We start from the raw sequence: 15739 nt of genomic DNA, 5'->3' as shown, positions 1-15739 counted from the left end.
GACATGTTTTCTAACCCCAATAGAGTTCAGAAAGTCTATGAATGCTGATCCCAATGCATCTTTTTAATTAATAACTTGGATATTAAAAACACCAACAATTAAAACTTTATCTGCAGCAAGCACTAACTCAGATATAAAATCAGCACATTCTTTAATAAAGTCTGTATGGTGCCCTGTATACAGTAGCCAGCACAAACATCACAGGGGATTTATCATTAACGTGTTTCTCTGGATAATGTTATATGAAGCACCATTACTTCAAACAAGTTATACTTGTAGTCCGCCCTCTGAGAAATACTGAAAACATTGTTATGAACTGAAGCAACACCTCCCCCTTTACCTTTTGGACGTGACTGATGTTTATAACAGTAATCTTGGGGGATAGACTTATTTAAAATAATGTAATCATCAGGTTTTAGCCAGGTTTCTGTCAAACAGAGCACATCTAGGTTATGATCAGTGATCATATCATTTACAGAAAGTGCTTTCATAGAAAGGGACCTGATATTCAATAAGCCAAGCTTAATCATTTGGTTATCCGTATTACATCTGTTTTTTATTTGTTGAACATCAATTAAATTGTTACTCTTAAATTGGTTTGGAGGTTGTTTTTTTTTTTTTTTGTTTTTTTTTTGTTTTTTCCAGTTCGGGGAACAGACACAGTCCCTATAGTGTGATATCTAGGTGAAAGAGTCTCTATGTGCTGAGAATGAACTGATTTCCAATTGTCTATAAAACCTATGTTATTCTGCGGGCATCACTTAGACATCCAGCCATTAAGTGATGACAGTCTGCTGTGTATCTCATCACCACAGTAAGCAGGGAGGGTACTAGAGCATATTACAGTATCTGACATCATACTTGCAAGTTCACACACCTCTTTAATGTTATTTTTAGTGATCTCCGACTGGTGAAGTTGAACATCATTAGCGCCGGCGTGAATAACAATCTTACTGTATTTACATTTAGCATTAGCCAGCACATTTAAATTTGCCAAGATTTCAGGCACTCTGGCTCCCAGTAAACATTAAACTATGGTAGCTGGTGTCTCTATTGTCACGTTCTAACTAGAGCACTTTGATCAGATTTCTCAGTGGGTGTGTCACTGAGTGGGGAGAACCTGTTTAATGTTTTGATCGGAATGGAAGAGCGGTGTTTTGACCCATGACTATGCCATCTCACAGTCACCCAGTCGCCCTGCTGCAGAGGTGCTGTAACCAGAACCGAACAATGTACAGGACTACCTGAGCTAGTTGCATCCAAAGCCATATCTATAGCCCTCACATTCTTACTGTCCTCCATTAAAGTTTGGATGCGTGTCTCTAATTCAGAAATCTTCTCTGTCGCCTAACTATTTCCCTGCATTTATCACATGTGAATCCCTCATCGCCGGCAGAGAGAGATAGCAGGAGAAGAAGCCATTACTCACCCTGATTGATGAATGATTCTTACTTACCACAGTTGTTTGATGAACTTGTGAAAAAACAGAGCGAGAGAGAAAAGAAACAGAGCGATAAAGAAAGAGAGAAAAAACAGCAATAGGTGCGAATGGAAATGCTAATTACAAGCTGACCAGCTAAAGAATGGTAACGTGCTGCATGCACACTGCACTCGCAGTTTTAGAATAAAAGCGAACAATTAATCAGATTAGGTTGATAGATAATATCCGAAATATGGTGGGAATTAAGTTACTGTATATTTTATCACTTTAAACAACAGAGAGTGATAGTAAGATAGTAAGATAGTAAGAAAAGTGAAGCTACACGGAGCTACAAACACAAACCAGCAGCATGACAGACAGGAAGCAGGAATAACTCTGTCCAACAGCGACACCTACAGGACGAGGACAACTATATCTTTATCCTTATTGTTATTGTACATGGTGTGAACAATAATGGGCACAAGAAGCAACTCTTGCTCATTTGGGTGAGTCAAGTTGAACTCTTTGCACATTACAGAAAGTCCACTTCCAGCTTCCAGTCTTCTTATAATTCCCTTAATTTGCAGCAATCAGACGAAACCTCACACCGCAAGATCCTTTGTGCAGAGGGGCTGAATTGAGCCTCTGATTGTAATTTGATGTTAATCTTGCATCTGATCATCATGTGGGTCCTTGGCCTTTTGCCAGAAATTTGTAAAATTAGTCACTGAGGCTTCGCTAATTCATTTATGGTGTCTGCCTACTGTGGTTTCGATGACTGAAAAAGTACAGCCCTTTCTCTCACAAACACGGTTTTAAAATTAAGTGAACAGAGAAACTACAGAACATTCTGGCATTTGTGGTCCTTGTTCATTTCTGTGTAAGAATGGGATTCTGTGTATATGCTGTCATTATTAATTTCTCTTGCATCTCCTTGAGGGAGTATCAATCCCAATTCCCTTGGAAGTTGCACGAAAGAATCAGGGCAGCAACTCGAGCTGATTATCAAATGTTCCATCTGACACACTTTTACATAAACACTATTAATGCTTGTATAAATAGGTAGTTATTAATTTCAGGGTACAGACTGTTGAGTTCTTGGTATGCATTTCTATATCTTTATGGACTCACCAACTGTATTTACATTCTCATTATTTTCCAATTAAAGTTATATACTGTCAGGATCCTGCCCTGACAGTCTTGTCTGTCCTGTCTTTGTTTAATGTGTCTCTGTTTATATTGTGCCTGAGCACATGGTTGTGTCTTTGTTTATGTTGGCCGTGTGCTCCTCTTGTCCTGCCTACTCGTTTTCAATCACCACGCCCCCTTGTTTAGTCCTTGTCTTTCCAATTAGGTTCACCTGATCCTTGTGTGCTCTGCTCCCTTTATATTGGGCTCATTTCCTTCTGGTCTTTGCTGGTTCGTTTTTTTTGTGTGTGCCTTGTGTACAGTCTCTTGCTTGCATATTTAGTCTCGTTAGAACGCTTTCATCAGAATATTGCATCTTGTGTAGTTCACTCTTGTTGTTCTAGTTTTTGTTTGTTTCCGTCTATAGTCTAGTTCCAGTCTTTGTGGTTTAGTTTTTATTTTAGTTCTTGAACCTTTTGGGGTTCCCCCCCCCCCCCCCCCCATTGTTTTTCTTTCTAGTTTTCAGCAAGGTTGCTGTCTTGCCTTTTTTTATTTGTTTTTGTTTATACTTCTAGTTATTTATTCCTACCTTTTCCCCAATCGTTATCCTTTTGTTTTCATTTAGTTCTAGTTTTTTTCCTAGTATTTTGTTACTTTTGTTTTTCCTTTGTAGTTTTTCTTTTCTCCCTAGGCATTGGTTTGCAAGTTTACTTTTGATCTGTCTCTCTTGTCTCTCCTGTTGTACTGTCTTTGTATGTCAGTTGTGTTGGTTCCTGCCCTGTTTCCTGAGTCCTCCCTGGTCGCTGGTTCTTCTGACCTGACAGACATTTTGGTGCTTCAAGAGCTCCCATCAACAGAGTCAAGCCTGTGGTTCCTTGAGTTGCTACCAGGTCTCCTTTGCCACAGAGTCTGGAGCTGCCTCCTTCCGACCAGCCTGTTCTCCTGTCGTGTGCCCTGCCTTATTGTGTGGACTGTCTTCCTGCCTCATCTGTTCTCTCTCTCTTGTTAATAAACTGTTCTCCCTGTTAATTCTGCAGTTGGGTCCTCCCTTGCCAAACCCTGACAATATACTAGCTAAACTTTAATCTGAACACTGTATTGGCAAAACAATTAACAGCCATCAAGGCATCAAAATATTAACATCACAAACATCCCATCAAATTGTTAACATATAACTTTATAAGAATAAATGTTGAAATAGAAATTTTAGTTACACATTATTATAACGTCCTTATTGCAGTGTAATTCTTCTTCTTCTTCTCCTCTCCCAAAGTGAATCGCATTTTTGAGGGCCTAAAAATGCTCCAAAACTCATGACTCATAACTTTGCACACGCGTCAGAATTGGAGAACATTTACATCTGATATGGGTTTCAGAATTGGCTGTGGCAAAATGGCTTGATAGTACCACCTGTACGCATTCAACGGAGTGCGCCTCGAGCTACGTTTTACATGTACAAAAATCGGTATACACATGTAACACACCATTACCTACAAAAAAGTCTCTTGGTACAAAATCCAAAACCCAAAAGGAAGTACGTTATTTTGAATTTCCTGTACGATTTTTGTGCAGTTTTTGCCATTTCCAAGCTTCGTACTTTGATGTACTCTGCTTACAGTTTTAATTGGATCATCAACACTGTTATGGACTCCTAGGAACATATTAAAAAGCATCAACAAGTGTTAAATAGGCTGGCAACATGCTGGAAACATACTAAAACATGCTAGCAACACTTAGCTAAGTGCTAAAGCATGCTATTAATGCAGTGAAACAGGAAGTTGCTGTAACTGGGGCATGCAGTGTTCAATCTGCCTCAAATTTAACAGGTTTGATACAAGTCTTGTCCTTAACACATCTACATGACCAAATTCGGTTATAATCATAGCACCACCTGCTGGCAACAGTAAGGACATGTTTAACACTGTAATGGACTTCTAGAAATGTATTAAAAAGTCTCAACAAGTGTAAATAGGCTAGCAACATGCTACAAACATGGAAAAACATGCTAGCAACAGCTAATTTGTTAACGCATGCTATTAATACAATGAAACAGCCCTGTTGAAAAAAAAACAGCATATGCTGGTTAGGTATGTTTTGAAGCTGGGATGCTGGTTTGAGCTGGTTTAAGGTGGTCCTTTGCTGTTTTATGCTGGTCCTTTGCCGGTTTATGCTGGTCCTTAGCTGGTCATGTGCTGATCCTAAACTGGTCCGACCAAAGGCTTGATCCTCCCGATGGATGTCAAAACTAGATGGGGGTCAGATATAAAGTAGGCTAGCCTACGCATAATATGGAGATTTACTTGTAAATATTAAGATGCATTTCTATAGCCCTGACTGGTTTTAAAATGTAATTTTGGCAGCCTCTGAAAAGGGTCGTACTGACATACCTGAGCAAATGAAGCATACGCTACAGCGTTCATTCGAAGACGTAGACGAAGCATGAACACCTAAAATGCATGTGTAGATTCAGTCGAGTGATAAAGTTTAGGCTACCCTCTTCAACTTAATGCTGTTGAATAGAATTTACAGAGCAAACTATTTTCTAAAATAACCCTAACATAATCAGCAACACTGAAATATGTGTGCGTTGTTATGTTACTATAACAAAACTGCATGTTTTATTTCAGAATTATCATTGGCTGGTAGAAAGAAAAAATAGGTTACATAGAAGTTTTTTACCTTAAATTTTATGTAAGGTAAAGGTGTAAATAAAAGTACATAACATTTAAGACAATTGTCAGTAATTTAGCCAGCGAAAATAAAGGCCTAGGAGAGCTATTGTGCATCTCTGATCAACACACAGCGGTTTCATTAATGAATCCACGTTTTTAAACAAATAGCAAATCAATGATTCAGTGAGCCATTCATAAAGACAGTCACTTGCTTCATTTCTGAAGGAATCAGCCATTTGAACAAATCGATGAATGACTAAATGACTCACTTATTAAGACAGGGATTTGCGACCACCTATTGACGCTTTTAGTTTTTTATTTAAAATTGTTTCTTTTTAAAAATAATTTCATATCTCTCTATTTATTTGAATTTTTGTATGTTGAATTAAAATATTTCTTTCTAACGGTACTTTTTTTGATATCTCTATTCAGTTTTTTTTTTCTAAATTAATACAATGATAACTATTATCTTTAATAGTAACTTTATCTTTAATTAATCAGCACATGATGTGCATCTTAAATAATTATTCTTGTTAATTTGAGATTAATTTGATTAATTAATCGGCACATTATGTAATTAATTAGATTAAAAAAATCAAATAATCACTTGACAGCCCTATTTAATAGCCTTATATAAAAAATACTCCCCCCAAATGATCTGACCCCCCGGTTGGTCACTATGTAATTCGCATCCTGATCTAGAGCCCTGTTCTGTCCTCTTTAGCACTGCTGACCATATGTCAGATTGTGATTGTTTTATTTCAACGCTGCACACATTGCTTATACAGTCCATGCAAGGCAGTTGCAAGTTTTGGATTGATTACTTTCCTTTGTTGGCCAGAGGAACCCTTTAAACTGGATTCTATATCTCATTAGCTATTTAGCTATTAGCTATATCATATAGCTATACTTAGGGGCCTAACGGTTAGAGTTGCAATCCAAGGGTTGCGAGTTCGAGTCTCAGGCCGGCAGGAATTGTAGGTGGGGGGAATGAATGTACAGTGCTCTCTCCACTTTCAATACCACGACTGAGGTGCCCTTGAGCAAGACACCGAACCTCCAACTGCTCCCCTTGCGCCGCAGCATAAAATGGCTGCCCACTGCTCCGGGTGTGTGTTCATGGTGTGTGTGTGTTCACTGCTGTGTGTGTGCACTTTGGATGGGTTAAAAGCAGAGCACAAATTCCGAGTATGGGTCACCATACTTGGCTGTATGTCACGTTACTTTCACACTATTTATGGACACATTTGTGAACTAATGTAAAGTTCTGTAAATAAGGAGTAATACAGAATTACTGAAATGTGACCCTGAACCACAAAACCAGTCATAAGTAGCATGGGTATATTGCACAGGTATATTGGGTTTAATGACAAAAATCATTAGGATATTAAAGGGTTAGTTCAGCCAAAAATGAAAATTATGTCATTAATGACTCACCCTCATGTCGTTCCAAACCTGTAAGACCCCCGTTCATCTTCGGAACACAGTTTAAGATATTTTAGATTTAGTCCGAGAGCTTTCAGTCCCTCCATTGAAAATGTATGTACGGTATACTGTCCACGTCCAGAAAGGTAATAAAAACATCATCAAAGTAGTTCATGTGACATCAGAGGGTCCGTTAGAATTTGCTGAAGCATCGAATATACATTTTGCTCCAAAAATAACAAAAATTACGACTTTATTCAGCATTTTCTTCTCTTCCGGGTCTGTTGTGAGCGCGTTCACAACACTTCAGTGACGCCGCTGACGTACGATGCTGCTGACGTGTTTTCTTTGTTATTGGACACACCAGAGAACACGTCAGCAGCGTGGTACGTCAACAGTCACAGCAGGCGCGTTCACAACAGACCCAGAAGAGAAGACAATCCTGAATAAAGTCGTAATTTTTGTTATTTTTGGAGCAAAATGTATTTTCGATGCTTCAATAAATTCTAACGGACCCTCTGATTTCACATGGACTACTTTGATGATGTTTTTATTACCTTTCTGGACGTGGACAGTATACCGTACATACATTTTCAATGGAGGGACAGAAAGCTCTCGGACTAAATCTAAAATATCTTAAACTGTGTTCCGAAGATGAACGGAGGTCTTACGGGTTTGAAATGACATGAGGGTGAGTCATTAATGACATAACTTTAATTTTGGGGTGAACTAACCCTTTAAATAAAGATCATGTTCCATGAAAATATTTTGTAAATTTCCTACCTTAAATATATCAAAACTTAATTGTTTGATAAGAAATATGCATTGATAAGAACTTCATTTGAACAACTTTAAAGGCGATTTTCTCAATATTTAGATTTTTTTTTTTTTTGCACCCTCAGAATTTCAAATAGATGTATCTCAGCCAAATATTGTCATAGCCTAACAAAATATACATGAATGGAAAGCTTATTTAGCTTTTAGGTGATCTAAATGTTCAAAAATTTCACAAAATTTACCCGTATGACTGGTTTGGTCATCCAGGGTCACAAATGTATATTTTGAACCTACTTTAGAACTATATTTACATTCGTTCAGATTTATTAATCACCCATGTCTTATTTGCATAACAGTATTCATTTAAATGCTTTAGTTTGCTACTAAAATTTTAGTGTCCTAACTATTATGATGGAGTCACACAGCACCAGTGAATAATAATCAGCAGTTTGAATATGATTATATTCAGTTTAATGTCAGTGTAAGTGCATTTGTATTATACAATCTTTGGAATTAGATTTACTTTGGTAGGATGCAGTCTCTGTTAAATATTCTTGACATACCAAGGCTTTTTGCAGATTATTATAAGAAGAGAAAATAACTGAGTATGCAAGTGAATCAGGAACTACCTGATATGTTTTTCATGTGTTTTTCATTGGGAGGCAGCAGATTTAGAGTAATAAAAGCGTGTACATTATATGCCAAATTCCTTATGAAAATGGCTCTAAAACTAAGAAAAAAAAAATAGATTTTTTTTTTCAGTTTGATCACAAGACTTGCAGTTTGTCACATTTAAAATAGTTGCATTCAAAGGCTCAAAACCTAATCTCTGATTTCTTTAAATTGGGTGATGCAAACATTATGCAACATTCCAAGCATTTACTCCTTTCAGCAGTGCAATTTTTCTTGAAAAAATAAGGGTGCATTGAAGCATCAATACAAATCGCTCTGCTTTTGGACTTCTTGGTAAATGGACATCAAAATTACAGAATTGAAATAAGTGCTGTTAGATGCACTTGGCTTTGGTTATATACCACAGAGCCTTTGAAAGATAGAATGAAAGAAGCTATAACTGTTTCCCTACCACTTTCAGGCTCTTTAGCCATCACAGATTGCAGTGTTTTTGAACAGAATGGCTTTTCTGTTTTTCAGAATGACTTAAAAGCTTCATTTTGATTGACGTTTATACTTTTAAAGCCATTGCTCAGCCATTGCTCATAGGGCAACACCTCCACAAGCCGAGATGCTGAAAGGCATGACAGACATGATAGGGTAGGGTGATGAAGTAGAGAGCATGTCTACAAAGAGGAAGGCTTCTTGCTTTAGAGAAGCCTGAAGCTGTATTTGCTGGTGACATTAAGTCCAGAAAGGGTGAAAGGTCCCCATGACAGTTAACACACATGATCCTGCACATGCAATCCATCATATTAAGGTCAAAAGAGAGAAGACTGGCAGCTAGTCCATGGGGACACGTATAGTTAAGCTGAGACAAATTTCTCTTTACTCTTTACTCTTGTTCTCTTTCTTTGAATGAAAGTGAGGATCTGGCTATGTCGGGGAGCATAAAGTAATGTTTATATATATATATATATATATATATATATATATATATATATATATATATATATATATATATATATATATATATATATATTCTCTGCATTCATAAAGAAGAGTTGCAAGCACTCTGATTTGATATGGTTGTTTTTTTTATATTCTCCCTTTTCTCTGTTTGGTAGCAGCCTCATTTCTCTGTTTGTTTGACAGAGGGTCTTATGGATTTATTTAGCCTGTACTTCTTTGTGGAGTTTGGTAAGGCTTTGGGTGAAGGCTTTCTATAGATCCAACAGTAAAGCAATATCAAGGTCATGGGTTCGATTTTCTGGGAAAGCAAGGACCAATAAAATGTGTACCCAGAATGCAATGCAAGTCACAATGGGTAAAAGTGTCTGCCGAATGCATACATGTAAAACTGAGCATCTCTATTGCCTCCTCTGAATTTAATTGAACTGAATTGTATTAAACTCTAGAGGGAGCAGGGCAAAAGGGTCTCATAATGTGGAACACACTTGGATCAATGAAAAACTAAATAATTTTTTGGTAACACTTTACTTAAAGCCTTTATGTATAATACATTATAAAAGTAGTCTTAATGCACTAATTATGCCTTTTAATGCACATTATAATGCATTGTACAATATCATGATTAATTGTAACAACAGTTAATACCAATTTATTCTTACACTGTATTTTAAATTCTATTATAATTATTTATAATTAGATATAATGTATTACAATGCACATTATGAATAATTATAATGCATTATACCCTTTAATAACCCTTTATAATGCATTATACATAAAGGCTTTTAGTAAAGTGTTACCCATTTTTTTTTTTTATCTGATATGATCCGTTGTATGACATTCTCTTCCCGCAGTCCCCTTCAAGGGAGTAAAAACGCAATTTGGAATATGCCTTTTGTTTGACTATGCTGGCTTTGCAGTTCAAAAGGGCAAATCCCATGTGATGGTATCAACCTATTTGTCTTTCCTTGAACAAAGTATGTTTGTTTTTACGAGTTCAACAAAGCCACAATATTAATGACGAGAATCTGAAACTCAACTCAAGCTCAGCAGTGTCTGACTGAGGTTGAGAGATCAGATCATTTGTTAGGAAGGTTGTTTCTGAGAAATTCTAGAGCCAGTGGCAGAAGTCTATACAGATGCCTGCTGTCATACTAATAAAATATAATTGCATGTGTATAGGTTTGAAGTCTCAGGGCTTATGTTCTGTTACTGAATGTATTCAGCAGGTAAAGCTATACATGGCCTCCTTCAGTCCAATGTAATTACCACTTGGAGTCGTATCTCTATGATGATACAAGCTCAGGCTGCTATAGCACAGATTGCATAAGTCCATTTGCCCCCTGTTCGAGTTCATTTCTTTTCCTCTGATCTACTTCTGCAGTCCAGAACCCTAATTTTGACTTATTACATGGACCTTAGAGCATAATCGTCCACTCAGCTATGGGTCACTGTCTGCATAGCAGTATCTGTTTTGTAGCTCAAGGCTAATGAGAACCCTGAGGACAAGCTGTGTGCCTGTCCTTTGCTGAAGACTCTCTCTTGCTTTCTCAGATACCATCTGTCTTCATATTGACTGCAAACTACACTGAGTTGCTTAACCCTTTGAGCGGTACGGTCCCACATATGGGATTTTTATTTCCCTGCCCCTGGGAGTAATGTCCCACATATGGTATTTAGAATGTTCTGCAAGTCACATAACTGCCAAATTCAAACTGTGCTTTTGTGCTTTAGCTGGCGCTGAGCCAGAGAGAGACATGCACTGCTCTTATCATATTGTCACAACTATGCAGTGTTCCTAACTACATAATGCATATTTTAGGTTTCAGACATTTAAATACACATAAGTACTAGTAAAACAATACATTTAGAGTTTAAAAAATACACTCATATGTCTATGGAAGCAACAATAACAATCCATTCAAATTTAATTTGCCGATGTGTTTTATTCATATCAGATACACATAGTGTAAGTAACTATAAATATCACTCTATTCTTCACCCAGTTCACCGGCCACTTATTACTTGTATTTCGGGAGAAATTGATGAATTCATGTGCTATAAATCCGACTAACAGGACTCTGAACTGCAGTGTGAACAAACCTGGTGGCTCCCATCTCACATTACAGATCACGATCAAGATCATTTATAAAGGTTTTTAAACGACAAAACACACTCATTTACACATATTTGTGAATTGGAATATCAGACTGTTTATGACATGGTATGCAGTGTTATTTTGGCCGCAGTGTGTCATGTGACAAGCCTGACACGGTGCCATGGAAACAGTAAGGGCAAACGTTCTAAAATAATGATCGCCTTAATAAAACTCACTCTGGATGGACCTCTAAAATATTTTAAACTCACCACTGAAAAGTTTAAGCTCAGAAGACAGACTTTCTGGATGCTTTTGATACAACTTGGCTCAGTTTGAGAATGGGAGCAGCTTTACTTTTGGAATTACTGTTTGCCTTATGGAGATGATGTGGATGGGCAGGAAAGTTTTATAGATAAAATAAAATGTATACAAACCCCTAAATAAACAACTAAACCACCAATTCAATTCTGACCCAAGATGCTCTCTCCAGAAGAGAAGCAAAATCCCCGCGATAAATAACTCAACCGCTGGGTTACGTCTGACCCAAGATCTGAGTAATACAAAAACTACCCAGACATTGGGTTGTTAAATTTGACCCAGGAGCTTCAAAACAACCCAAACAGTGGGTTGTTACATTTGACCCAGGAGCTGCAAACAAAAACTAACCCAAAAGGCTGAACCCAGCATTTGGGTTAAAAAAAATTTGGGTGTTTTAATCACCCAAATAATAAATCTGATATCGCTTGACCAAGAGTTCAGCGCATCACTACACAGATGACAGAGGCATCCAACTGTGCCTGTTTGGGAAACCTTTAGCATTAATATACTGCTGCTGTCACAATTGGGCTTGAACACAACGATGAAGATAGAGGTGGATGAATGAACAACAGGTAAGTTTATTTAAATAGACAGGGGAACACAATGGAAGGCAGGTGAGTACTGAAGAGCAGTGTAAATAACTACGCAGATAACTTTGATATTAACTGGATGTTTTTTAGAAGATTGCAGGGCACACATACACAAGGAGGTATAAGACAAGACGATGACTTGCATGACTTGGAGATTATGTACTCACATTGCTGAAGAACTTTGAGGCTTAAGGTTTGGTGTGTGCATGTTATATAGAGCCGGTAACGAGCTGGTGACGGAGTGACAGGTGTGCTTAATAGCTGAGTAAGAAAGGGTGAGATACATGAAGAATGCTGGGCAATATAGTTTGTGTTTCTGATGGCTGGGTGAGTAAGGGAAAGCCTGGTGTGACCGTGAAAGCTGCAAAAGATATCAGTATTAGAGGTTTGCACAGGTTTATACTGAAGCCTGAACCCGTACCCGAAATCTTCTGGCCCGACCTGAGCGGCACTGTTAAATGTGAAACCTGAAATCAGTTTTCACAACGAATAGCCAAAATTTTATAATACACTAGATTTCACAATTGCATGCAACAGTCAGTAAACAAATACAAAGAAACAGATTCATCAAGGCTCATGGCCAGGTCAACACACAAGGCAAGTTTTACACAAGTTTTACATATAGCCTATACAACAAATGGCAGGCACACGTTATATGTAAGGGACAATTCAGCTAGCATGTGACTTAAAATAATTTAATGCACAACTTGGAGGAAAAGTCAGTTATGGCTTGTTCTAGCATTCTGCCTGGTTTTAATCAGACATGGAGATGAAGTAGTGTGGTAAGATCACGTTTATTTAAATGAATTAATTATAACATTTATTTGAATTAATTAGGGAGAGAGAGGGGGATGAAAGTTACGTATGTGAATTGCCTGCATCCGTGTGTCTCTCTCTCTCTATCAACAATGAAGCTGAGTTAAATTACAGAGATTTTACCCACTTGTTGCTGAGAAAATTAATGCAGAGAGTCAGTATCGAAGCTATTTTATATAATAAAAGTTTCTGTGTAGAACAGAGTGTTTCTGTGTTTGCTCTGCCCGATCTCCAGTCTCTGTGTGCAAATAATGTGTGTTTGCGTGCATCAATGAAAGTCTAGCCTACTGCATATAGTTTTACTTTAAATACAAACCATAGTCCGACCTGAACCCAAAGCTATCAACCCAAACCCAGATCTGATAAAGCTATTGGTAACACTTTTTGATAGTCCACTTTAGACATTCTATTAGCTGTAAGTAACTTTGCAACTACATGTCAACTATCAGTCATTATAGTATTAGTAGACTGTCTACTTAATCTGCTAACACTTTATTTTGATGGTCCCCCAAAAGACAATGTAATGTACTAAGTAACTTTGCAATTACATGTGAACTTATTCTACTAACCCTGATCCTAACCTAAGAGTCTGACTTTGCACAATCTGACTTTTTTTGCAGCTTAGAATTAAACTGCTGGTTTCGTTTGGCCAGAGGAGAACAGAATACTATTTCCATGTTAAATACTTTGAAGCTGCCTTGACACAATCTGTTTTGTAAAAAGCACTATAATTATTGTGTAGAACCACTGTCCATGGTTCTTCAGGTTCACCCAAAGTGTTATAACAACATCCTAGCAATTTAAAACTGAACTTTTCTTTACACATATGATGTTAGATGTTAGCAGTCTAAAGGCAGTACTGTTTACATCCATAGAATTCCAACTGGAGTAATGCAATGTAATTTAAGTAATGTAAGTAATGCAATACCTTGTAAATTACTTTATAAGTATATACCAAATAACTAATTGTTACAAAAAAACAAAAAAAACAAAAACAAATCACCAATAAATAAATACAGTACAGACCAAAAGTTTGGAAACATTACTATTTTTAATGTTTTTGATAGAAGTTTCTTCTACTCATCAAGCCTGCATTTATTTGATCAAAAATACAGAAAAAACAGTAATATTGTGAAATATTATTACAACTTAAAATAATAGTTTTCTATTTGAATATACTTAAAAAAAAAAAAATTATTCCTATGATGCAAAGCTGAATTTTCAGCATCATTACTCCAGCCTTCAGTGTCACATGTAACATCCAGTCTATCACATGATCATTTAGAAATCATTCTAATATTCTGATTTATTATGAGTGTTGGAAACAGTTCTGCTGTCTAATATATTTGATGAATAAAAGGTTAAAAAGAACTGCATTTATTAAAAAAAAAAAAATTCTAATAATATATATTCTAATAATATATTTTCTTTACTATCACTTTTTATCAATTTAACACATCCTTGCTATATAAAATAAAAGTATTGATTTTATTTAAAAAAAATGAAAGAAAAAAAATTACTGACCCCAAAATTACTGACCAGTAGTGTATAATGTTATTACAAAATATTTATATTTTAAAAAACATTTTTTTACTTTTTTTTACTTTTTTTTTTTTTTTTTTACTTTTTATTCATCAAAGTATCCTAAAAAAGTATCACATGTTCTGAAAAAATATTAAGCAGCAGAACTGTTTCCAACTTTGATAATGAATCATCATATTAGAATGATTCTAAAAATTCAGCTTTGCATCACAGAAATAAATGATAATTTAAAGTATAATAAATTTAAAAACAATTATTTTAAATTGTAATACTATATCACAATATTAAATTTTTTTTCTGTATTTTTGATCAAATAAATGCAGGTTTGATGAGCAGAAGAAACTTCTTTCAAAAACATTAAAAATAGTAATTAGTAAGTAGTAAGTTTCCAAACTTTTGGTCTGTACTATATATATATATATGTATATATATATATATACATACATACATACATATATATATATATATATATATATATATATATATATATATATATATATATATATATATATAATATATATATATAAAATAACTAAGGAGCATATACAGTATGATGGTGCTGACAAGGCTTGCATTATATCACTTCTCTGTACAGCTTCAAAAACGGGATAACCCTGTGAACCCAGTTTTTCCAGCTTATTTCAAATAACCTCAAACATGCAGCTGTTGCATTCTGCATCTAAATCAACTACTCTCTGGCAAGTTCAGCACACACAGTGCATGCTAAATATTCTCTCAACACCATATATTGTCTCTCTTCATCTTCTTACCACTGATGGCTACGGGAGGATAAAATGTGTTTGACAAGGTTGTGCTCTTGACCATCAGTTATTTTACTGATCCCCAATAGCACACTAACTGATGAAACCACTAGCCTATATCAATTTTTATAAATGTGATTCGTATTGCTTTCAAGAGCTGAGTATAGCCAGTGCTCAATCATAAATCAATCAACAGTGTCGTTTTTTTAGCTATAGCATTACAGTATTATTATTATTATTATTATTATTATTATTATTATTATTATTATTATTTAGAAGCTATTTAAATGTGAAGAACTGTTGTTTATACAACAGCAGCATATATAGTGCCATAAAAATTTCGCAAGTTGGGATCAGACTCCAGTTACCTGTTTAAAAATACGAGTACATATGCTCTACCATTTTACCATGTTCTTTTTATGTGGTTCACCACCAGTTGAAGTGCAAATAGCCTCACAGTACCAATAGTTACTACATGCTACACATGATCTATTCTGACCTATGCTGTCTGTCTTCCTGCTTTCTATATTCTGTTGGTCTGCACTGTACATTCCCAGCAGCCGTATGATTCCCTTTGTTTCTGCTCTGTGTAGGTAAACCCCATTGTT

Source organism: Cyprinus carpio, chromosome B2 (genome assembly GCF_018340385.1).
Source record: "Cyprinus carpio isolate SPL01 chromosome B2, ASM1834038v1, whole genome shotgun sequence".
Taxonomy (NCBI): domain Eukaryota; kingdom Metazoa; phylum Chordata; class Actinopteri; order Cypriniformes; family Cyprinidae; genus Cyprinus; species Cyprinus carpio.
Note: the sequence above shows the minus strand (reverse complement) of the source record.